The sequence below is a fragment of the Prinia subflava genome, chromosome 13 (assembly GCF_021018805.1).
Source record: "Prinia subflava isolate CZ2003 ecotype Zambia chromosome 13, Cam_Psub_1.2, whole genome shotgun sequence".
NCBI lineage: Eukaryota > Metazoa > Chordata > Aves > Passeriformes > Cisticolidae > Prinia > Prinia subflava.
The window spans coordinates 17,134,557-17,159,150 of record NC_086259.1 but is presented as its reverse complement, the minus strand read 5'-3'; the positions used below and the strand labels follow the sequence as shown (position 1 = coordinate 17,159,150).

General features: G+C 47.2%; 1 long non-coding RNA gene across 1 annotated transcript; it reads right to left on the bottom strand.

The window, feature by feature from the left end:
• Positions 1 to 668: 668 nt before the first annotated feature.
• LOC134557678 (uncharacterized) lies at positions 669 to 17,046 on the bottom strand. Its single transcript, XR_010082123.1, has 3 exons — positions 16,008 to 17,046; positions 8,314 to 8,591; positions 669 to 919 (listed from the first exon to the last, which is right to left on the bottom strand). It is a non-coding gene; the product is annotated as an uncharacterized LOC134557678 (long non-coding RNA).
• Between the last annotated feature and the right edge of the window lie 7,548 nt (positions 17,047 to 24,594).

Below are 24,594 nucleotides of genomic sequence, written 5' to 3'. Positions count from 1 at the left end.
GATGTTTCCAAACTACTGTACTTTGCTATAAAAAAAAAGCATCATCTTGAAAAGTCAAGTTTCATTTATTTTAATTAGCGCTGTCATGAAGTATTCTGTTTGCAAACACTGACTAACAAGCCCACTTCCAGACACCGACCTGAAATCTAATAATAAAAAGAAGAAATAACCACAGACCCTTCTCATGGTGTCTCCTGGCCTGGTTCTCAGGTAGTTGAGATCAGCCTGACTCCAGCAAAGTCAGTGGCATCCTGATTTACAGCAGTGAGAACAGAGGCTTTGCCCTTTGGAAGCCCTTTGGGAGGGGATGTGAAGCCCACTGGCATCAGCTGCTTTCAGGAGGACCCAGGTTCAAAGCTGTGTGTGCTGGGATGCACCCCTGGGCCCTTTCACCCTCCTCACACTCAAATTATTTAACTGGAGAGGCGTCAGTATCAAATTGATGGAAAGCCAAAGTGATCTTGATCCTCCTTTGAGACTTATTGTTGAATTGCATTATATATAAGCAGAGAAGCTCTTTTATTATTAATGGGATAGAAAATCAGAACCATCAAGGAAAATGATATAATTCCTATTAAGATGGATGAGTTGAAGTTAAGTCTGTGTATCCCTGACAAGACTGTTCTCTGCAGCTCCTGCAGAAGAGTATTGCCCTCCCAAGGGAAAACCTCACCCTGGTGGGGAAATTCTGGGGGAAATGCCATGAACTCCTCCTGGGCAGCTGTGCAGGCACGAGGCTGCCTTGGGGTCTGCCCAGGGGGGTAAATCTGGGGCTGTCACCCCAGGAGCTGACCTTCCTTAGGATCTCTTGTTTAAATCCTTTTCTCTGCCATCCAATTTTGTTTTCACATCTGCCAAGTATCGCGGCTCCTTCTGCATGTCCAGTGAGGGGATTATTTCACAGGCTTAAGTCTCACTCCTAAAAAAAGAAAGTTACACGGATAAATAGTTGTTGTCTACACTGGGAGGCTGGTGAGGAATAAATGGGAGTGAGTGCGAAGGGCACTGCCAGTTCTGCAGAAATGCCTCTTGTTTCACATGGCTCCCAACATATCCAGAGGGCTCAAAGCAGTCTTTGTGCAGCACAAAGTGCCCTCCCGGGGCCAAGTGAGGAGCAGCTGTTCTGGGCTGCTCCCTTACTTGGGTAAACCCCTGTATATAAAATCAAAATATCCCCTTTTGATTTCATGCTGTTGCCCACAGCTAAAACCCCCTGTTCCACCTTAATTCATCCCTTCTCTCTGCTAACGCCCTTGAAATGCTTACAGACTCTCGCCTCATCCTGGCCATTTAGCTGTGCTTTAATCTCACCTCTTTATTCATTCATCACAAATCAATCTCTCCTGCCCCTAATCAGGGCAGTGCAGCAGCTCTGCCGGGAGCTCCCTCCCATCCCTGTGCCACTAATGAGCAGGACCAAGCTCCAGAGCCTCCTGCTCTGAGGGGTGCTCAGCACCCAGCCCCAGGGAGTCCTGAATTCCTTGTGCTGCTCCCACCTGCCCTCCTGACACCTCCCAACGCAAAATCAAAGTCTGTTTTCCTCCTGCTGGCAGCCCGATGTATCTTATCCCCATTAGTGTCAATCGGGGAAGAATGGTTTTGTGCAGATAATAATAATTTTCATTTCCCCATTCAGAATCTCCTCTTGTACCTGTAGGCAATTGATTGAGTGCTAAGAACACTCCCTCTCCTTCTTACCTTGTAATAAGCACCAGCACATCTCTGGCAGTGTTGAACTCAGCGAGTGAGCTCTCTGCACCTTCGAGTGGATCCTAATCCAAACATTATATGGCTGAAAGCATTTGAGTGCTTAAAGGATTCACAGCTTTTCCCTCTGCTCCCCAAGGCTTTGACACACAACCCAGCCTGGCAGCAGGTCCCTCCCCAAACCCCTACAGCAGCAGCAAGACCCTGAATAGTCTCCATCTATGCAGACTCTTGTATCTGATTTCCTCTCCACTGCTAATCTGCCATCCTCATCAAAATTGCCACTCTTAGGTTGTCTTTCACTGTGTTCTCCCCAATCTGTGACATCTTCATTTGAAGAATATCCCTGTCTTTCTTAGCCTGGCAGTACAGGTTATGGAGAGCTGGTCCCTGTCTGGTGTGTCTATGGGCAAGGAGCAGGCTGAGTGCTGGGTTTGGAGCCAAGAGGGGAGCTGCCCCCAGACTAGGGGGTTTGTTCTGGATTATTTTCTTGCCTTAATGAAAACAGAGCAATCCCTTTCTGCTGCTGAATTTACCCAGTCGAGGGATCCTTCCTGCTCTGCCTGGGTCCTTGCAGCTGTGGGGTTTGCCCCTCACTGAAAGTCTGCATGTGTTGGATGGTGAGGGGGAACTCCCAGCTCAGGTACAGGGAGGATGTCACACAGACTCCTCTGGGTCAAACTCTGAGCTCACACTTTCTGCAGTGGTGGCAAGCTGCACTGGATGATTGCTCTCATCACTCCCATTCTGGCATGTCTACTGTTCCTCAGTTTGGTTTGCTCATGTTTCACCATCCCTGGGTTCATTTGGATATTTTCTGTCCTGTTTCTGGTTCCCATCACACTCCTTTTCTCTTCTTTTACTATTATCCCCTTATGGGAGGACTTGGCCTTCCCCTTGAACATCTCCTGTGAGTGACCACATCTTTTCTCATCACAGGGCAGTCTCCAGTCACTAACAAACAGTGCCAAACAGTTCTGCTCTCCATCTCCTCTTCACTCTTGGGGAGTTTTGGCACTGTTGCTTAGCATGTGCTCCTGCCCTTTTGCCAGTAAATTTGTGGCTCCTGGTGTCTCCCCAGCAAGCTGCTTCTCACCTCCCCCCAGTTTTCAAGGCAGTGCCACCAAGCCAGCTCCCTCCCCAGTTCACCTCACATTCAGCGTGGTTTTCACCCCAGGGTGAAATTCCCCAGTTTCTCACACAAATCTGGAAAATGTTTTGGATCAGATATTTGTCCCCTACTCTTAAAATGAACCTTTTCTCCGTGCTTTAGTAACTGCTGCTCTCAATGCCCAAATAGCATGAAATGACTATTTTTTTTCCCTCAGCATGATGGACTGAACTATCCATGGCAATGTCAGAGATCACAGGGAGAAGAAGAAGGCTGAAATGAGCAGAGCTGAGCCAGGGCCATAGGGAGGAAGCTCAGCAATAAAAGAAATTGGTGAGAGGACAGAGAGATGAGCTGCAGTCTGAGCCCTCCTCATACCTTTTGTTTTTAAACATACACTCACAACATTTCAGGGCTTGAGATTGTTTTCTCCTTTCTGGAGAATTATTTTGTCCTTCCTTTCTCTGACAGCCTTTGGGGAGAATGAAACACTTTGGTTAGCCTCAAACACCTTGCTGAGCATTCTGTGGGCTGAGGCACGGAGATGTTTTATTGCAGCTGACACCAATCAAGGCAAATGGACAAAAGTGAGATTTTTGATCTTGGATCCACGAAATGAAGGGAATAAGTAAATTGAATTTGGACTCACAGTTCAAATGAAGGGGTAAGTAAGTCCCAGGAAAGGATTTATCTTATCAACACCTCGAGTTTTGGGAAGAATGGGCTGTTTTACAAGGAAGTCTGCAAGCTGGTCTGGCAGGATGAGTGCTTGGTACCATCCCCATTCCTGGGATTTCATGGCACAGCCAAGGTCATGGGAAAATGGTGGTAGAGGGGGGGAAAAAAGAAAAAGAAATCATGACCTTGTCCATCATAATAAAAGATTGAACATTTATGAGTCTGGTCCCAAAAGCTCCCCTTGGCTGGCATCAGTGGGAACAGCACAAGAACCAATCCCACAGGACCCATGGGGAGTTAGGATGGCCTGAAGCAAACATCTACACTGACTTCCTCATGTGAAAAAAGGTGACAAACTTCTGCAACAAAATGTGGAGCTGCTTGAAATTCACAGTTTGTCACAGCCCATTGTGAATTCAAGAACAGTCCTTCTTTCAAAGGAAATTTCTGTGATGGCATACTAAGGAAAAACAGGCTACTTTCTAGGAAAAATGGCCATCAAGAGGGCCTGCTCCCGGGTGAGGCTTTGATAATATGAGCCCATGTTCCAGTGGCTCTGGCATTAAAAACTACCCACAGTTTGTACAGAAAACAGACATGTTGTCATATCTGGGAAAAAAGGGAAATGCAAGATACCTGGAGAAAGGCATTTCTAGACTCCTTTAGGAGAACACTACCTAAACACCCAATGAACTCCTCTCATACCAGGAAAGGCTGAGAGAATTGGGATTGCTCAGCCAGAAGAAGAGGAGGTTTCAGGATGACCTAATTGTGGCTTTTCAGTGCCTGAAGGGGCCCACAGAAGAGCTGGAGAGGGGCTTTTACCAGGGCCTGAAGTGACAGGACAAGGGGGAATGGCTTCAAACTGAAAAAGAGTAGGCTTGGCTTGGATATTAGGAAGGAATTCTTCCCTGTGAGGCTGGGGAACTCTGGCACAGGTGCCCAGAGAAGCTGTGGCTGCCCTTGGATCCCTGGCAGTGTCCAAGGCCAGGTTGGACAGGGCTTGGAGCAGCCTGGGACAGTGGAAGGTGTCCCTGCCATGGCAGGGGGATTGGAATTACATGAGCTTTCAGGTCCCTTTCCAACCCAAATCATTCTAAGGCTCTGTGATTCTAGGACTGAGCGTGTGTTTAGATATGGAAGGAATTTATCCACACATCCACATCCTGGGAGAAAAATCCCGAGGGCTACACCCAGGTCACAGCAGGATTCATTGCTCTGATTTAATATCAAGCCTGTTTGTTTGTGCCAGTGAATTACATCACTTTTTCACTCCTGCAGCATTCATAGCAGGAAAATCGAGCAGCCTACAAATCCTCACACCTTGAATATCCAAACAAACCCCCGGCCCGGGCAGCGTTCAGCTACTCTGCTCTGGGGATTTGTCTGAGAGGGAGGCGAAAGCCAGATCTCATTTTATTTTCTTGCTGTCCTAAACTTCACCCCGTCTCTGAACAGCTTTGTCTCAGCACTTTGAACTTTGCACAACTCTTAAAAATAGTGGGAAGCCACCAGAAAGCGCCGTTCCCTTCTCGGCAGCCCGGGGCGCTCCCGGCTCCGAGCGCTCCCGCCGCGGGCAGCGCACGGAGCGCCGGGCACTGGGGGCATCGCTCGGGGTGCCCGGGGTGCTTCTGTGACTTAACAGTGACATCCAGCGGTCACTCGGGTCCCTCTGGCACCGGCCTACCCGGGAAACCTCGAAAAGGCCCTTTTCTTATTGAAAACTCGGGATATTTGTGCAGCAGCAGGCGCTGAGCCAGGAGCGAGCTCTTTCCTCCTGCTCGGGCTGTTCTGGCTCAGCTGCTCAGCTCCATTAGTCTGTGCCTTCAGCTTTTGGGTTAAACCTCAGAGTATCAAATAATCTTAAAATCATCCTGGTTTGCTTCACTTTTATAACCCCCATGTGTTTGCAGCATCATGAATATTATTCATAATTGAGCTGCTGTGAATGTAAAAATCAAAACCCTATGAAACATCAGACCACAGAAACTTTTCCTCCTACTAGTTATTGCACTAAACACAAAAATAAGCAGTTTTCATCTCAAGTTTAACACTACAGGCATATTTTTACATGATAATTTGGTCTTCAAAAAAAGTCTAACTGTGAAGTTTAATGATACCAAATGAAGCAGCTTGTCAGTTCATATTTATATTCAATTCTGAGCTTTTGCAGTTCCCCGTGTGTCTCTTTATTTTGTTGAAGATATTCTGACAGTCTTTCTCAAAACTGTCTCCAGGAAAAGCAGCATGAAAACCTGCAAAGAAACAAAAATTCTTCCTACGCTCCTGGCTTGGGGTTTGGTTGGTTGAGGAGGAGACCTTCATTTCCTACATGAGGCTGATGCTCAAACGCTCCAATGTTTGGTGGTTGCTTTTCCTACAAGCCATGAGCGGGTGCACCAAAGCCCTGAGGAGTCACTGGAGGTTAAAAATACAGAAATCTGAAGCATGGAAAGCAGAGCATTGCTGAATGCACACATGAAGGTCAGGAAGCAGCTTTGGGGCTCCCCTCTCCCGGTTTTGTCCCCCTGCCAGGGTGGCACACCCAGATGAGGTGTCTGGGGTTGGTTGCAGTGCTGCTCTCAGTGCCAAGACGGATGCAGCCTGCCAAGGCTTCGACCTCCTGGGTCACAGGACCTGCCTTACCTCAGGTAGCAACACCTGAGCCGTAATTCATCATCTGTTGGCACACAGTGACAAATAAGGGCCACTTCCCTGCTGACAGGGGTTGGCAGGGCTGACTCCTGCCCTCATCCTGCGTGGGGACACATCATGGAGCCCAGCCTGGCTGCTTTATTTAAAGCCAGATTTCCCCTGTGTTTCCCACAAGAGCTGCATGCACTCTGAACGAGCCTCCTGTTGTCCCCCAAATCCCTTCTCCCCCTCAGAAGGATAAAAAGAAAGGATGTGCTCAAAAGCACAGGCACAACCCAACACACAGTGCAAGATGCTCACTGAGGGTGGGGAAGGAAAAACCCGGGGATGAACGCTGCTTCCCCTGAGTACAACCTCCTACTGCTTTGCACTCAGAATTCAGTGTAAAACCCTCGTCCTGCTGGACAGCTAAAAACCTCCTCACTCTGCCCCGCTCTCAGAGAAGGTGACTCCATGTCACAGGCAGTGCAAGCAACAGCCCCATGTCAGGAGCCAGAAGATGTATTTCTTCTTAATACAAGATATGGTGGGTCTAAAATGACTGCAACTGCCATCACACTAAAAAATATATGTGAGGTGCTCCTTTCAGTCTCTCCTTAGCTGACAGCTGCATTTCACGGTCTCGTCTCCACTCCAGAAACAAAAGCAACCTTTTCATCTCAACAACCAAGAGTGGATGACCTCCCTGGAAGCATCTCCTGATTCATGGGCGTTCATTTGCCCTGGCTTGGCTCTCCTCTCTTCGCCCCCTGTAGGAGCAGGAGACAAGCTGGAGCTTGGGTCCATCCCTCTGTGTGACCCTGGGTGAGTCACTCTGCTCCTCTGCTGGGGATTGCAGAGGTGGAGGGGGTGAAACGACTGCCCCTGTGCCTGGGGGTCTCAGCAGGGACTGCCCCTGTGCCTGGGGGTCTCAGCAGGGACTGCCCCTGTGCCTGGGGGTCTCAGCAGTGACTGCCCCTGTGCCTGGGGGTCTCAGCAGGGACTGCCCCTGTGCATGGGGGTCTCAGCAGGGACTGCCCCTGTGCCCGGGGGTCTCAGCAGGGACTGCCCCTGTGCCTGGGGGTCTCAGCAGGTGTTCTGTGTGGGGGTCTCAGCAGGGACTGCCCCTGTGCCTGGGAGTCTCAGCAGTGATCCCTGTCCCCTCGTGTGGCCAGCACTGCCCCTCTCTGGGATATCCTGCAGGAGCAGAACCAGCACCTCCAGCAGTTCCGACCGCAGGAAGCACGTGCTAATTCCTGATGGGCTTTTAATGATCCCAAACCCCGCTACTGACTCAGGCGACAGCTAAATTTATCCCAAGGTTAGGGTGACTCTGCTGTACTGAAATCTATTTAAAGTCAAAGCAAGCACTTCAGAATAACAAGTTGTTATACAACTCCAGAGACCAGGCAGCTTCCCGTCTTCTTTTTTTAATGCAAAAGATAACACATTTCCATATTTTGTTCGTGCTAATTGTTGGGAACACTGTCAGATGGTTCAGCAAATTGGAAATGACAACATCAACCTGTTCAAGCCATTAAAATCTCTCCAGGATCGTAAGGGACCTTGTCAGCCAAGTGATGCTGGCACCCCTGTGGTAAAGCCGTCTTGATTCTTATTAACGACTGCCTTTACAAATGAGCAGATTTCCTTAGCATGCCCTGCTCCATCCCATTATCCAGGAGGGGCACGGGCACAATGTGAGGAAACCCAGAGGTAAAACCCAGAGGTAAAAGAGAAGACTCTCACCCCAGTGCAGACTTAATGAAGAGAACAGATGAGTAAAATTTAAATAGGTCCCAGGCCACACGGCCAAGATAAAAGGCTGGGAATAGCTTTCTCCTTGTCCAAGGACCACTGCAGGAGTTTAGAGGGAACACAGTGCAGATTCTGGACCAGTTTTTTTTCAGGGAAGAAGTGGTACCTTTTGGAAAAACTCTCGAGTCCCATCTTCAGCAGAAGCTGAGGAAAACAACAACCCCAAATCCCCAAACCAAGCCAGCTGTAATTCAGCTCTGGGTAGTCATTCAGGGGAGCCAGTGTTTAATACCTTGACCTGGACCTTAGCTCCTTTGTGCAGAAATACAAGCCAGCTCCAGCCCAAAAAGCTGTAGAGATAAGTTAGTGCCATGCTATGCCCAAGCCAATATATTGTAGTATTTATTTCCACTAGTATTTATTACCTTGGCTGTGGTATTTCCCAAAAGCAGAAAGCAGCTGTGTCTAACTTCCACACCAGAATTTTCAACTAGCCAGGACTGAAGGCAGAAAAAACTTGCATCTGTTTTCATCCATCCTGATAGACACATCCAAAATTACTTTGCTTTTGAAAATGTTGTCATAAAGCTGTTAATTCATCGTAGCTGTGAGATACTCATCCATCCAAAAGCTGAATGTGAAGATCCTGTATTTCACCCAGCTCATCCTGAGCAGGGCCCACTCTCCTCAAAGGACAGTAGCACTGTCATAAAAAAAAAAAAAAAAAAAAAAAAAAAAAAAACAAAAAAAACCTCATTGTACTAATATTGATAGTTCTCTAACAGAAAAAATAACAATAATTTTTCACTTCCCTATTATTTCTGCACTCTCCTTGTCTCTGCAATGTTACAGTGGGTATAAAAGCCTATCGGGATGGACCACAGATAGAGATTGCATTAATTTAAAACACTGATGGAATAATGGCTATGACACAGGGGAGAAACACAAGGCTGTTATTTAAGAGCAAAATGTTATTTAAGAGCAAAGTTCCCATTGTTTTGTGGTTTAGGACTGTGCAGCATGTCCCAGGAATGGCACATTTTCTCCTGTGACATCCCCAGCTGTGCCACGTTCCTGTCTCACGAGCCAAGCTGTTGCACTGTTAGTATTTCTTTATCTTTCATTTATGCCATCCTGCCTGCTCTCCTGGGCTGCTCCAAGGCAGGCTGGCACTGCCAGGGAGATTTACTGCGTGCACTTTGTACACAATTTAATTAGGTCTCCATTCATGCCTCTCACCTGACACTCACATCAGAAATCACTCATAAAGTGCTCGCACAGCACGCAGATCAATACACGTCTGAACTGCACGGCGACTTTCAGGCTGAAATTAAGAGCCTGCACCTCCTCAGGCTGTGGCCACCTCTCTTTATGGGCTTGCAGATACATGGGTGTGCTCAGGGGGTTTTCTGCAGCCAGGCTCAGCATCCTGTGGTCACACAGAGGCAGCAGCTGCCCCAAGCACAGGGCTCTTGTTGCCCTGGTTTTTCTGAGATTTTTTAAAGCCTTCTACTTGCTTATAAGATGGAGTCAGTTCTTTAGTTTCTGTACAATATTAAGGGTCAATTTTTCACTTTCTCACACTTTGGAACATAAACAACCTTTCTTGGTTTTGTTCACTGTCCTTTGCTTACATATTTCCAGCCTGAAAATAATGTTGGTTGACAGCTGGTCTGGCCAGTGGGGTGAAGGGGCAGTAACCCCAGAAGCCAATCCACAACCAGACCCACAAAATTATAAAAGGAAAAGAAATAAACAGGCTGGGTCCCTTTTTTGTGGGGAGCAGCTTTTCACTGCAGACCTCTGCCTCCATGTTGTTGATTTTGCAACGGGCTCTCAGCACATCTGGGATGGGGCATTCCCTAGCTCCTCTCATTTTGGCACACAGCAGCTGCAGCCAAGCAGGTGTGCAGGAATTAAGGCTTTAAACAAGGAATTGTTTCTTTTTGTCACCTCAATTTCATTTTATTAGAGCTCCTGACAGCTTTAAGCTTCAAACGTAGCTGGTAAGAGTAGTTAAAACATAGTGCTATTATAATATTGTCACTTCCATTTTTGCCTGTGTTTCTAATAGAAATCTAAATTATTAACTTTCATGCTCCATCAGTGTGAGGCAGAAAAAATACAGCTGCCTATATTAAGGTCTAGCACACTGGAAAGGGCCCTTTTGGAGAAGGGATTGTGTCTCAGCTGTCAGGTTAAATGACTTCTCCTCACCTTGGCTGAGATGGGCCTCCCATTCACTGGGCAGATCATCTCCAGAGCAGGAGGGATGGATGATGATGATGATGATGATGATGATGATATTTTTTTAATTATTATTTTTGGGGGTGAATATTCAGCTTGTGCCAGCACTGTGCCCTTGTGCAGCCCAGCCCACTGCTGCCAGCAAGGCTGAGCTGTGAGTTTGCCTCAGAGTGAGTTTACACCCTAATTCCTGCTCTGTCTCTCTTCTTGCAGCTTTGTGAGACAGAATCTATGAGGAGAAGGTCTTCCTAAACTTAATTTTCCTGTTACACAGAGGAGAGTCCAGGGCAGTGTTTATTTCCAGGCAGAGGGAGGTGAGAACCTGCAGGAACAGGGTGCCACCGAGTGTGCAAGACATACAGGAATCTACAGGGAAAAACAGCATCTGAGGTGTAATCCCCTCCAGAAAAAGAATGCCTTCCATATAAAGTTTACATGAAAAAAAATTTAATAAAACCTGAAAAGAGGAAAACAGCCTGTGGGGACCATTTATTGAAGCCAAAACAGAGTTTTGGTTTTTAGCCCAAAAGGTTTACATGGCCTATGTAAACCCTGACTTGCAAAAATACAGGAATACACTTGGCAGCTGAAGGGTTTTTTCATTTTTTCAATTAACAAATGAAAATTTACTATTTTTAATAAATTTACTATTTTTGTTTGTTTGTTGAAAAGAAGATACCTGGGTGCATGCATTCAGACATGCTCAGGAGACATCAGTCATTTCCTGAGTTTTCCTTCATACTCTTAATTTCATTTTCATGTGTCCTTTTCCTCTCAGCCACGACATTCAACTCCAGAGCTCTTTCTCCTGCTTCCTGGCCCCTTGAGAGCCACTTGCCCTTCAAGAGTCTTCTTTAGAGAAGGGGGAAACTTCATCAAAGGAAACCATTTTGACAAATGTGGACTGCACAGGTGACTAAATGGAGGTGGGAAACCTGAACTTCACTCCCATTTGGGCTCCCTTTTCTTGGGCTAAAAACCAAAACCCTGTTTTGCCTTCAATGACTGGTCCCCACAGGCTGTTTTCCTCTTTTCAGAGACATCTGAGGATAAATCCTCTCCACTTGATAGCATTATTAAAATTTAATCTGAAATCATCACACTGTAATCTACAAGGTTTCTTTCATGTGATACAAATAGCAGCACTGTTTTAAAGAGTAGAAATGAAAGATTGTATTTCCTGCATCTGGACACTTAAAATCTACGTTTGAAGTCTCAACATCAGGAGTCAATTTTGAAATCTTCAAATCCAGAGAACTTTGGGGGGATTCCCATTTTTACAGTTCAGAGGAAAGACGTCCCTCTGCTCATGAGCACATCCAGCAGATAATCTCAAGATGGAAATGAATTTGTAAGCAGTATAATAGTTCCATTAATAAGATTAATGCCAGGTACAGCTCTATAGATTATTGAAAAGACAAAGTGGCCTGATCCATGCAGTTAGAATGAGACACCTGCATTAATTAGGATACTCATCTGACAGTAATGGTTACATCAAACAGATCAAGGAGCTCAATCTCCTCTCATCTCATATTTCTTTCTGGTTTGTGCTGTCAGTAGCTTATCAGTTTTCTTCTGTCATACATATTCAGGAAGAATAATATTGTTGTTCTGACACACAGCGTAAAATCCCTTCTTCCCCATCTTGGTTCTGATCTCAGTGATAATCAGCATCAGTTTTTTTGTGTGGATTTATTTGAATTAGGGAAAAATCCAGAGGTCTGGTAGGTGTGAAAAAGGGCAGCACTGGCTCCCTTGGTTTGAGCACTGGACACTTTCCCCCTTCAGACAGAAGCAGCAGAATCCACCCCTCCGTTTCCATCGTGGTGCCTGCAGATTGCTCTCCATTGAGAAAATGGAAACCAAACAACAACCCAGGCAGGAGATAACACATTCCACAGCCCAGGATCCTCCTAAATGTCTAAACCAAACCCAAATAACACACTGCTCAAGCAGAGGATGCAGCTCAGGCCCACGTTGTGCTGATGCTTTGGCCTGCAGTGGGGCACCTCTCTGGCCCCACCACACCCGTGTGTGCCCTGATTTGTGGCCAGGGCTGTGCAGAGCCCAACAAACGAGTACAGATGAGGCCACTGGCACCTGGGCAGTGTCACCTTGCTTGTTTTTAGCCACACATGAGCCTTCCCTCGCTCTGCTCCGCAGCACTTCTGGGAGGGTTTCTGTGGAGACAAGTACCAGAGTGCCCCATCACCCCAACAACCACCCCTGGGGAAGGAAATCCCTCTGTTCTGCTCTGTTTTACTCATTCCCAGTCACGAGCCAAGTATCTCAGTCATGAATGTCAAAGCAGACAATATCTGGTTAAATGATACAAGATAGGAGCAGTTAAGCCATAAGCTGTCATGCACCCAGAAGTGATTGACAGGGAAGCTGTCTCCTCTTGGTACCTGGGAATTAGCAGAATGCTTAAGGTGGAAGTTATGTCTGCCTACTAGAGCCCCTGTTGTTCCACACTAGATGTAATTCTGGCAGTCTTGCTGTTACAACACATTATTTTTTTTTTTTTTTTAACAAAGATTACCACGCTTTTGTATCTTTCTAAAAACGTGTTGGGCCCTCTAACCCGCTGCGATTAATTTCCAAAAACCAAAGCTGCAATTTAGACTAAAGAAACGCTCCATTTTTAATTTCTGCCTCCCACGAACCACATTGTGCTCAAAGCCACTGCTCCCCTTTGAGGGACAGGTACCCTGGGCTCCCCTGAATGGTGAGACCCAGAAACAGTGTGACTCTCCTTTGATTTCTGTCTGCACAGAGTTTTGGCCGCTGCTGGTGATGCCCAGCTGTGAGATTAATGTGTCATTCCTGTTATGTCAGAATTACTGGCGTGCTGTTCTGTCGTTTTGCTGAGCTGCAGGAGCTGCTGGGCAGCTCTGGAATCTCTCTGGCGGGGATGAAAGGAAGGATCAGGGGAGCTACAACTGGGGAATCTGCACTTGAGATTTTGCTGCTCCAGCTCTCAGAGTCACCTGCTTTGTCTTGACAGGTGCTAAAATCATTTCTGCCTCCTCCACTATTGTGAAGGTGTTCACTGGGAGCTTGCAGATGGGAAGGGATGGCCAGGTCAGCCAAAACCAGTTTAGCTACACGGCCACCCCAAGTCCTGAGCTGTCCCAACACACTGGACCCATCTCCTTCCCTCCGCCCCACAAACCACTGAGGGCTGGCACAGGTCTGTGCTCAGAGCAGGGGGCTCCATCCACACCCTGGGGGAGTGAAAGATTCACAGAATATCCTGAGCTGGGAGGGACCCGTAAGGATCCAAGTGCAACTCCTGGCCCTGTGCAGGACACCCCAACAACCCCCCCGTGCCTGAGGGCATTGTCCAAATGCTCCTGGAGCTCTGCCAGGGTTGGTGCTGTGGCCACTGCCCTGGAGAACCTGTCCCACTGCTCTGCCATCCCCTGGGTGTAAAACCTTCTGCTGATATCCAGCCTCAACCTCCCCATGATGCCATGAGCAGATCCCTCAGAAGCAGATGGGTGCAACAGCACAGGAGCACAAGGATGGGATAGGGGAATGGGAATTTCCACTCTTAGAATGACTTCTGGAAGAAGAGTAGAAGAAATAACCAAAAATACCCCAAACCATTGTAGCTGTACATTGAGTCCTTTTTTCAGCTCTGGCATCTCCACATCAGCTATGCTGAGAAGTGTCCTCCTTCCAGCCCACACACCTGCCAACTGTATTGCCCCATGGAAATTCAGAGTTTTTCTGAGTGGAGGGGAAGTTGTAAAGACCTTTGGATGCTTTTCTGCCCAATTATAAAGAAAATAAATCTTACAAAACAGTCAGGAGGGCTGTCAGTACAGTTTTACAAACCTGATCTCTAATTTTTTGTGATTTTATGCCCAATCATTTGCAGCAGGTTGGAGGCACACCTGAACCCCCTGTGTATCCAATGCACAACTGCCCAACAAGGCTGGGATATCAGCTCTGATCCAAGACATGTTAAATTTTGTAGAAGATTTGCTCTAACCCATCTTTATTTGACCTAAATCCCACTCTGGATATTCCCAGAGCAGCAACCATTTGGGGTCAATTTGCACCTTTGAAAGCAAAATTTGGCCTTTTTGCTGAGAGCGCTTTCCCTCAGGCACCCCAGAGGGTGCCCCAGCAAAGGGGGGTGCTGGAGGGAGGCTGAGCTTCTTCATCCTGCTCTCCAACCCCATCTCCATGGTACTTGGACATGCTGAGCAGTTTCAGGAGCTTCCCACCAGTCTGGGGTGCTCCAGGGACGCCCTGCACAAGCTCTGGTGTCTGATGCTCTCTCACACTCCTCTGTTCTCCAAAATACATTTGAACTCTGCCCATGGTGTTTGCCGAGCAGGGACGTATTTGGACAGCACTGAATTCGCCGTGTTTGAAATGTTCTGACTCTGCATAAATTTGTCAGGACTGAAGATTATATTAACCAGAAACTTGCAGAGGGAAATCTCCCAGCCGTGCACACTCCAGTGGACTTGCTAAGTGCTCAGCTCAGGAACCCTTTCAGTCCAAGTTCATGATTCAGTGAACCAGCCCTGAAATGCAATTTCAACCCTGAAAGTGAGATATGCTCTCATTTCACTCCCATATCTGTGGAGCTTTCTTTTTTTTTTTAATCCTTTTTTAACATTTTCTGCCCTGGTGTTTATGCCCTGACTGGGCTTGTTCTCCATTGCAAAGAGCTCTTCTTTACTTGACAAAAAACATCGGGGGCAACCTGGAAGATATCTTAGGAGGTCTTCAACGTTACCAGAAGGCCTGAGGAGGAACAATTTAGCTGGCAGATAAATCATTGTAACAAGTGACCTGACATTTCCTTCACATTTGACCATGTTGCAGGGTGAAAATTGACAAAATCCTGTTCCAATTGAAAATATTTTCTGCTGGTTGTGTAGCTGGTTAATCCTTAAAAACACCCAGATTTTCCATCCCATCACGGAGGAGCTCAGCTGTGGCTGTGTGCTCATATTCCCAGCTGGCTGGAGTTATTATTCAGCTTTTCTCATTCCCAGCTATTGTTCTAGTTCACCTTAAGCCTGTTACACTAAAAACATCTTCAAGAATGGCACTGGTACCATTTTCTGGGCAGTTGAGGACTTGAAAGCATGAAAGCTAAACAGGCAGCCAGAGTCAATCTGCAAAAGTCAGCTCAAAATCAATAAGATGATACATTTCAGGTGAGAGGATGCTGAATAGTTATTTTAAAATGCCTTGGGATTAGACAAAATGCACTTCCCACCCCATTCATCTATAATAAGCTGTTGGCAATTTCTGCATGATTGAATTTCATTTCATGTCTAGGTTGTATAGTAAGGTTCACCTGCACCTGTATTATTTTTTTTCAGTCCGCAGATTATTTTGAAATGTTTGGGGTTTTGTTTTTTGTTTTTTTTAATAAAATAGTATCACCCTGAGGGCAACTGGAGCAAATAGTTCTCTGGGATGTGCCTTCTGTTGAAGAGCTTTGCTTGTAAATAAAATTGTCCTTTTGGGGATGACAGATGAAACCCATTTTGTGAGAGGGAAGCCAGGGGATTTTGCTGTGGGATGTGAGAGTTTGCAGCCCTGGCAGCTTCCCTGAGGCTGCAGGAGCAGACCCCAGTTAGTGCTAGCACTGGGTACTCCAGAAATGTGTGAGCACCTGCACAAAGCAGCACTGAATGGGGGTGTGGGGGGAATAATGTAATTTAGTTAGCTCCAGGATTAATGATTAATGAAGAAAAGGTTAGCAAATGCAGTAAAGAGAAAATGCAGAGGCTTCTTTCTTTAATTTCCCTCCAGCTCGTGTGGGCAGTATGTGCACACTGGAGGTGAGCTGAGTGAATTTAAGGGATTTTTTCCCCATGTCTTTGCCAAACTTTACCCGAGCCTGGTGTGTCCAGGATCTCCTCTCAGTGCTGAATGGGAAGCGCTGCCACGGTGGCCCAGGCTGGGAGGGCTCAGCGTTGGAGCACCACAAGGATGTGACAGATTTCATCTCCTCCAGAAAGGGCAGGACCAGGCACGGGGGCCCTGCAGCTTCCACGCCCCAGGAGCAGGGCAGGGCTCGGGGCACAGCCCCTGCACAGCTCCACACATAGACAATCCAAACACCATCTCGTTTTCCAGACTCTCTGGGATGCAAACCTGATTTCCTTGTTTACCATCAGCTCCCAAGTTTCCCACAACAAAAGTCAGCCCGTGTTGGGAAAGCCCCTACCACCTGTGTGTCTGTCAGGCCCACGCTTCTCCAGGGCCACCCTCTGCTGCAAACAAATCTGTCACTCTCTGGGGTTACTGATCATTTCAGTGCATGATTAGTATAATGATAGGGAAAAAAAAAAAAGTAGCATAAAGATATACATTTTGCCTCCAGTAATTCCTCCATCTGTTGATAGGCCTAGCAGGGTGTGATGCTCAGCCTGTACAGATTTCAAACTAAAGGTTTGCCAAGACACTTAACTGAGTTAAAGGCAAATCAAATACAGCAGTTTCAGGAAATTACAACCACCCCATTGTTTGACTTTCACAGTCTCTATTTCAAGCTGCCTGATTCTTAAGCAAAGCAGGATCCACCTTAGTATTTTAACAGTATAAGATTCAGAGCTTTAATTACAGGTGGGACAATTGGTTTTTCGTGGTCAGAGGGACTAAAGTAGAAGTTGTGGATGCCCAGCATCCCTTCACATGAGTTTGGTGTGTCCAGGTACATTCTAACCAGCACTTGGGTCTCAGTCATGGAAGTCATGTACAGACATTTTTTCAGTCTCCCAACTGAGAAGAATAAGTAGTAATAATGTATTTTATTCATTAATGGTTATAAGCTGTCCATGAGTGATAAAGAAATGCCTTTTCCTGCATAATTAATGACTTTAGAAATGGCATCTGGACAAATTAGCTCTCACAAACATGCAGGTAGGTGAGCAATTTCCTAAGTGAAATATTGATTTTAAAGATTAACAACATTTTCAGAACCTGTGAACTGCCGAGTGTTTTTGCCAGATGCCCAAATATGTAGCAGTGTAGCTAGAGTAAAGACTTAAATAAGTATCTGAGTTGAAATAAATGTCCTATTTCCTACTCTCTAATCTTGTTTGAAGCTCTGGGAGTCCCACCATTCTCAACATCAGTTGGTAGTCAACAAGCAAATAAAGCCTATGTTGGATTAGTGGATTTTTGTTCCCCCCTTAGGACCTGAACACTTTTTCTTCTCTTTAATGTTCAGACTGAGACACTTACTGCATAACAACAACAACCTGAGTCGGATGCAAGATGCATAACTGTGAAAAATATGTTCATTGCTTTCCTTGCAGCCTGCCAGTTGGGGAAAGAGAGACCCTGGCTCACATTCAAGCTTTGGGGATTGTGTCACAATTTTGAATACAGGATGCACCTGAATCAGGAAAGTCAAAGAGCCAGGGTTTGTTGGTTTGTTTGGGTTTTTTTTCATCTTAAAAGTACTACTGGAAAGATATGAAATGGACAAAGCAAAAGTCCATCAGATGAGGGCTGTAATTAGTCTGTGGGAGCTCCTAGCAAGAAGGCCCCATGAGCTGGTGCCAGACCTTATCCCTCTCTTCATGCTGCCTCACTCTACAGCCCACCAGAGAGCATGGCAGGGACCAGAATCCCTGCTCTAGAGCACCAGAACTGGTAAAATCAAGCCTGTACACCAACCCCCTGCTTTCATCTTCTCTCTGTTGAATGCCAGACCCCCAGCTTGGATCAGCACGTCCAAAGATGTAGTGCTGGTTTTACTCAGGAGACAGCTGACAGGAGAAAACATTTCATTTCTGGGCTGTGTGGGTGGTTCCAGCCAAGCTCATCTTGATGGCAATGTGCAATTCTGAGAGAAATGTCCCTTCATTCATTTATATAGAAATAATTATAGATGCATACAGCCATATAATGGAGACATGCAGAGATCAGCACAAATTAATGCAAACTCTGTGTTTATTCTGATACAGGAGAAAAGTTCATCTAAGCTCCACTTCCTGCAGCTTCTTGATTATAACTGTACCCAGAGCACGTGTCCTGGACAGGGTGGTGCACATGGGCAGGAATTGGTGACATTTTCCAGCTGTAAAGTCCCAATCCCCAGCAGTCTGTCCTCACTTTAGGTGATGGGGCCAGACATCACAGGCTCCCAACCAAAGGCCAGAATCTTCTCCTACAAGATTCTTTCAGTGGGTCTTGCTACTGACTGACCATTCTGTGGATTTTCCATGTGTTTTCTTGATGAGAAAAGACCTTCAGTGACTTTTCCTAGCTGTTGTGAAAAGCCAAAATTCAGCTGTTGGTGCTAACACAGCATCACAACTTCCTCTGGACCTGTCATCCTAGCAAGTCTTGACACTGGCTTTGGTGGCATTACTGAAATAAAAATAGAATGAGCTCTCAACAGGTGAGCCAGTGGGAATGCACTCCCCTCTCTGGCTGTGCAGTGACCTTACAGCACTGCAGCCTTCCCTGCAGGCAGAGGAATCTCTCCTTTCCCACCCCACATGAACCTCCCGTTCTGCCTGACTCTTCTGTGAGAGCTGCACCTCAGTTTACTGACAAGGAGCTGGCGTGTGGCCCTGCACCCTGCACAGCCTCCTCAGCAGCACCACTGCCTGCTCCAGCACTGTGGAACTGGCAGGTGCCACACTGCCCCTGTGACTGTCACCCAGGGGCCACCACCAGCCCTGCAGGGACAGGAATGGCACCTCGAATGGTTCTACACCATGGAGACAAAGTGTAGACAAAGGCTTTCCTTCAGCTGTGTTTGAACAGAGAAATGAAACCTGAACCCTGCCTGTTCTCTGCCCAGGCTCTGGTCCCTGCCAGTGGTCAGAGGTTCAGACCCTCAGTGTGGCCCTGTTGTACTTTTTGTGCTTCTCTCCTCCTCCAGCCTGTGCATCTTCCCAGGGTGAGATTTTGAGACCATTCATGACAGAAGACAGGAAAAACTGGCACAATAATCTACCTATTTTTAATTTCTCTCAAGACAACTAACCCTATTCCATATGCACAGCCTGCTGACATCTCCTGCCTTTCCCTCCTCATTAAACCATCTTGAAGAGCAGATCTCATTCCAAAAAAGCTGTGAAGCAGCTCCTTCCCTGGGTAACACTTCTTTGTTCTGGTTCAACTTCTAGAAGTTATTTTGATATTCTGCAGGCGTTAATTCTCTGCTTGGAGGAAAGGACTCTCAGAAATGAGAGGTTTAAGCTCCCATATTTTACCTTACACACACAGTAGCCAAAAAAGTGTGGCTGGCTCAGCTCTTCCTACTGGTGCACTGCAACAACTTGTTGAGCCATGGTAAATAAATTGTGCTTCCAACCTCTCAATCTGATGCTTCAACTGCCTTTGAAGGTGTCACCTTCCTTCTTTACACAGCTTGCAAGTTGACTGTTTAATTAATGTAGAATTTAACTTTTCCTGAGGACTTTCAGCACTCCACATGAACACTGGGTATTTTGAAAGGCCCAGTGAAACAGCATTGCACAGAGATGTCCTATCAGCCAAGGCTGGACCCTTTCCCACAGTTTAGAGAGGATGAAATGCACACATCTCTCTAATCTGGTTCATAACTGAGCTTTTCTGCATCTTTGCCTCTTCTTTCACCAAAAAGAAGGGTTGAGCTTGGTATGACATGACATAACATAGCAGTCTATTCACCTCCTCCAACGCCTACATGGAGAAAATGGTCAAAGGAGGAAAACATAGAAATTCCTGCTGGGCAGGAATACGGGCAGTGAATGCTTACAATTACAACAGGGAACAGATTCACCCCCGGTTTTTACCACTAGCAGGATGGGACACAATCTTTCCCAAATCTTTTCAACAGAGCTTGACAGAGTCCCTGCCTTGGGGCCACCAAAGGAACAGAGCCAGGAGCACAGGTGAGGGTTCTCAACCTTCTGGAGGGGTGCACGTGTTCCACAGGGAGCCTTGTGTTTGATCCCTGGTTTAATTCTGAAGATACATCAGCTGAGATGTTAGAAATACCCTCCAGTTTTCTTCCTGTGTGCTGTCACGTTGGGATTTTCTGAATGTCATCCAAACCCGTGCAACTGCAGCTGGATCACCCGTGCAGCAGGACTGGAATGCTCCTGGTGGCCAGGGAATGGTTGTTCACTCACCTGCCTGATTCATTCTCTGCAGGACTGTTGTATTTGATCTCAGCCCTTCCAGCTGTGCAAATTTCCCCCCGTTATGTCCCTTTCCCTCCTGGCTGCTGATGGGTCGGCAGCAGTGCCCCATGGTGCTGCTGGCAGGTCACTGCCCTCACAAAGTGCTGCAGTCAGCAGCTTGTGGCTCCAGCAGAAACCTCTTCTGCTCCCCACCGAGCAGCACCACCCCAAAGCTCCATCCAGCCTTTGAACACCGCAGAGATCAGGATCCTGAGGCTGGATGTTAGCCCAAGTTCCTTCATAACAACCCAGCGTGAGCCCAGATGAGCTGTCAAGCTGGCTGATGATGCTGTTTTAAATCCATGATAATATATTTTTCTAATTTAATCTCTAAAATGGAAATGCACATTTCAGCTCATGATTTCCAACTTATCTCCTATTTCCTTTCAGCTTTTCAATGTTACTGAAATGCCTTGTGCTACAGGCAAAACACTCTGATTATGATGGGGCTTTTCTTTCAGCAGCTGCCACTGAGCAATGTCACACACAGAGAAAATGGGAAGTTGACTCTGCCCAGTTGTGTCGAACATTTGAAAAGAAGAGAAGAAAAAGAACTCTTGGCAAAGCACAGGTGGTAACTGTGGCTGTTGTACCCTGCTTTAAGGAAGAGTATAGGAAGGTTTTTTTAAGGAATTTAGACATGGTAAAGCTCCATGAGGTGAGTAATCAAAAATGCATTATTTGTTAGGCACAGTAATTAATTGAGCTCTGGCTCTACAGCACCAAGACAAATGCATCTGTGTATCTTTGAAAAGGAGGGGAAGATAGGAAACTATTCATTTCTACAATGTGACCTAAAAAAGTGTGGCCAAAACCTTGCTCCTATCAATGTGGCCAAGTCTACCCCTTCTACAACAGGGACAATTTTTTTCTGGTTCCCAGGGATGAGTGACACCCTGGAATTACAATTCTGAAATTAAAGTGAGTGCATGTACCCCTTGCACATTGTAGCCTTGGGAAAGCACCAGTGATCCACATCACTCACACCCAGAGAGACAACTGCAATTAGAGTGAGAGCTGGGGGGGCTTCCTGATGATCTGAGGCATCTGTGGGATGCAAGGGTTCCTGTTCAAGGGTGTCCTCTGCCTGCAGACACAGAAAAAGCCCTGCTTGGATCCAAACTGGGAAAAACACAGCAAGGCACGCAGTCACTTGCTGCCTTCACATAACAGCTGTCCTGAAGCAGCACATCTCTGCCTTTTTGCTGTCAAGAGACTTTGCAATCACAAGGGCAACCTCGATTAGAAGCTGCTTGTTGTGACAGCCTGGGGAGAAGTCTTTGTCGGATCAAAAACTCCCTCTTTGTCTTTGGAGAAGAAGGCTCTCCCTCTCTTTTCCGAGGTAGCCTCCTCTGAACCAGCACTCGGGGCTCTCACCTCCGCTCCCCCTCAGTGAGAAGCTGAGCCCAGCAGGTGAGCAGCCAGGTACGAGGGACTCATCAAAACCAGAGGTCTGTTCATGACTTTCCTCCTGCAACAACAATTTTGCAGCTGATAAGGGACATTGATTTTCAGTAGATTTCAGTAGATACAGACCATTTGGGAGTGGGGAGCTAGAATTTCTTGGTCTAATTATATGGCCAGGACTTTGCTGTTTCTTTGCTGTGAAAGAAGGGGCAGGGAATACCATGTAAGAAAAGCTGCCAGAGAAGGCAAAGCCAGGAAGAAACTCTAAACCCAGATTCTCCCCAGGGATGGTGTTTGACCTGGGCCACCACACACTCCTGATGGCACCAAGCTGTGGGTGAGGGCTGCAGGCTCTGCTCGTGGCAGAGAGGCAGGGAGCCAGGCTGGCACATCTGCCATCGGAGCCTGCATAAGAGGCATCCTGGCAAGCCCTGCCCTGCTGAACCAGAGGCTTTCCAGCTCACTCCTGGCCTCCACACAGGCTCCTACTGCCTGGCAAAGCTGGGGCACAGCTGCTTTTTGCAGTCATGTCTCTATCTCTTGGCTGCTGCTCTCCCAGAGGCAGCCCCTGCCTCTTCTGTCCTTTGAGCCCATAAATGCTGCTGGCTCGAAGGCAGCAGCACCGAGAGGCCGTTCCCAACCCGGCACAGCTGCACGCTTTGCCCACACGACACATTTCACAGGAGGAGAGCCAGCGTGTGCTCCCAAACTGTCAGACTGCACAATTCCTCCCTTCCCCCTGTAGCCCTTTTCCCAACAGCTTGGATGTTTCAGCTGGAGGATTGGGAGAAAGCTTTCCCCAAAGTGGGAGGACGGATCCCACGGGACAGACATCTGCCACCCCTGCCTGCGGTACTGAACGCACCAGAGCCGAGCCGCGCTCGTCGCGCCGGGGCTCCGTGGGAATTAAACCCAGGGGACCCCATCTCCTCTCCTTTGCTTTAACCACCGTGGGAGCTGAAGTTCAGATCTGTGCCACACACTTTGAAAATGTGAGGGATTAATTTAGTCCCTCGAAATATTCCTGCCTCCCAAAGCACACAGAGCGAGCGCGGCTCTCATCTAGCGCTCGCGCTCGGGGAAGAGGCTGTCATCCTCGCTGCAGGGATGTTTTCATTCAGAGCCAGACAGGGATTGTTTTCATTCAGAGCAAGGCAGAAAAGTGCATCTGATGTAGGGCAGACAAAAGATGTGATGAAGATGTAGTGCTCAGGAGGAAGAGGGATGGAGAAGCACTCGTGGCGCGGCTTTCAATTAGGTGCCCTATTTTGTTGGCAGGGGTGGGGAGGTGTTTTCATCTGTTCCGTAGGCAGACAGTGATTGCTCAGGACCAGTGCCCTCTGTGAGGGTGCTCATATCTCCATCCGAAAGCAGAACAGAGAGGGACTATCAAACAAATGTTAAATCATGAAAGCAGCCACATGAGCAGCCTATTAAAGTCTAAGGGAGCGCCGTCGCGTCCGCTTTCACCATCGACAGCTGCACTTTCAACTTCATTTCCCAATTCAGGAGATGCTCATCACTCAGCCGCTCCCACAGACTCCTCTTGCATTACCAACACCTGGATCCAAGGCTTGTTTGCCATTAGCACGGAGATACCAGAGATTAAGAGTGGATCTGGCCTAGAAGGTGGGATTTAAGAGTTGGCTGTAACAATCTTGGTGGAAATTCTAACAGCACATTCCCTCAGAGACTTCATGTGTTTTAGGAGTTCAACACAGCTCTTGAGATCTGCAAATAAATTCCTTACCTACTTCTGTTCTCAGCTTCTTTAAGGCAGTATTTCTGTGGATTAAATTGGACAGCATGGCTGAACGTGGCATTGTCACCCACACGGCTTTGGCAGTGCAGCTCCTTCCGATTGCAGAGGTCCAGCAAGGCAATTTGCCTCCACCAGATGCCACGGGAAAGCTGGGAGATGAGAAGCTGTTAAAAGCAGCTATTTGAGAGTGGCTCTGGCCTCCAGCCCAGCAGAGGAGCAGGTCAGGCAGCTGCTGGGCAGAGCTGGACGAGCTTCTGGGGTGAGAGGTGTTGGAAAGTGGCCATTCAGCAAAACCAAGCTACAGTCTCTGCACCCAGCACCATCCCAGGGTCAGGACAGGGCTGTGTGCCTGCTGCTATCTGAGATTCCTTCCTTTTTCTGGAGAAAAAGGTGTGCCTTGAAGGAAGTCACTTCAGCTCTGCCTTCAGGCCTTCCTTGGTGGTAAGAATCATCAGTGATGCTGTGCAAGAAAACAAGAGGTTTCACAAACAAAATTCCAAGAGGTTCCTAACCTCAAAATGATGAAAAGCAGCTGAAAATGTACAAAAGTTCCAGGATTTGCAAGTGTTTGTCTGAAGTGATGCTGCAGGTATCCGGGTATGTTGTGCAGTTTTTGTGCTTCCTCAGAAGAGAAACTGTAGCACTAATTCACCCTGTGAATTTAACTTGCCTGAAATTTCACTTTGCTTGAGGTTCCTGGCTGTAAAAGGTTATACATTAGGAAATGTAATCATAGGGATAATTCATGAAATTCATGACTGAGGACAGGTGGAGAACCCTCACCTCTGAGAGGGTCAGGAGCAAATGGTCTAATGAGGAAGGTTCCTGGCATTGCTGATCCTGCCCTTGTGCACAGGGATGGAGGATCATCTTCCTAAATTCTCTTTCTACCTTATTTTCTCTCAGTGGCCAATCACACACACCAGCCTGAGAGGGGACTTCCCAGGAATAGCTATTGTGTATTTAAAGAGCACCAGGAGACCCTCAGTATTCAAAGAGAACGTGTCCCAGGAACTGTTAATTTTGCTCTCACCCATGGATTTGGCATGTTGCACATCACATGGAGCATTTTCTTTCCTTGTGAGAGGGGGAAGAGGCAGAGGAAGCAGGAGCAGGCAGGG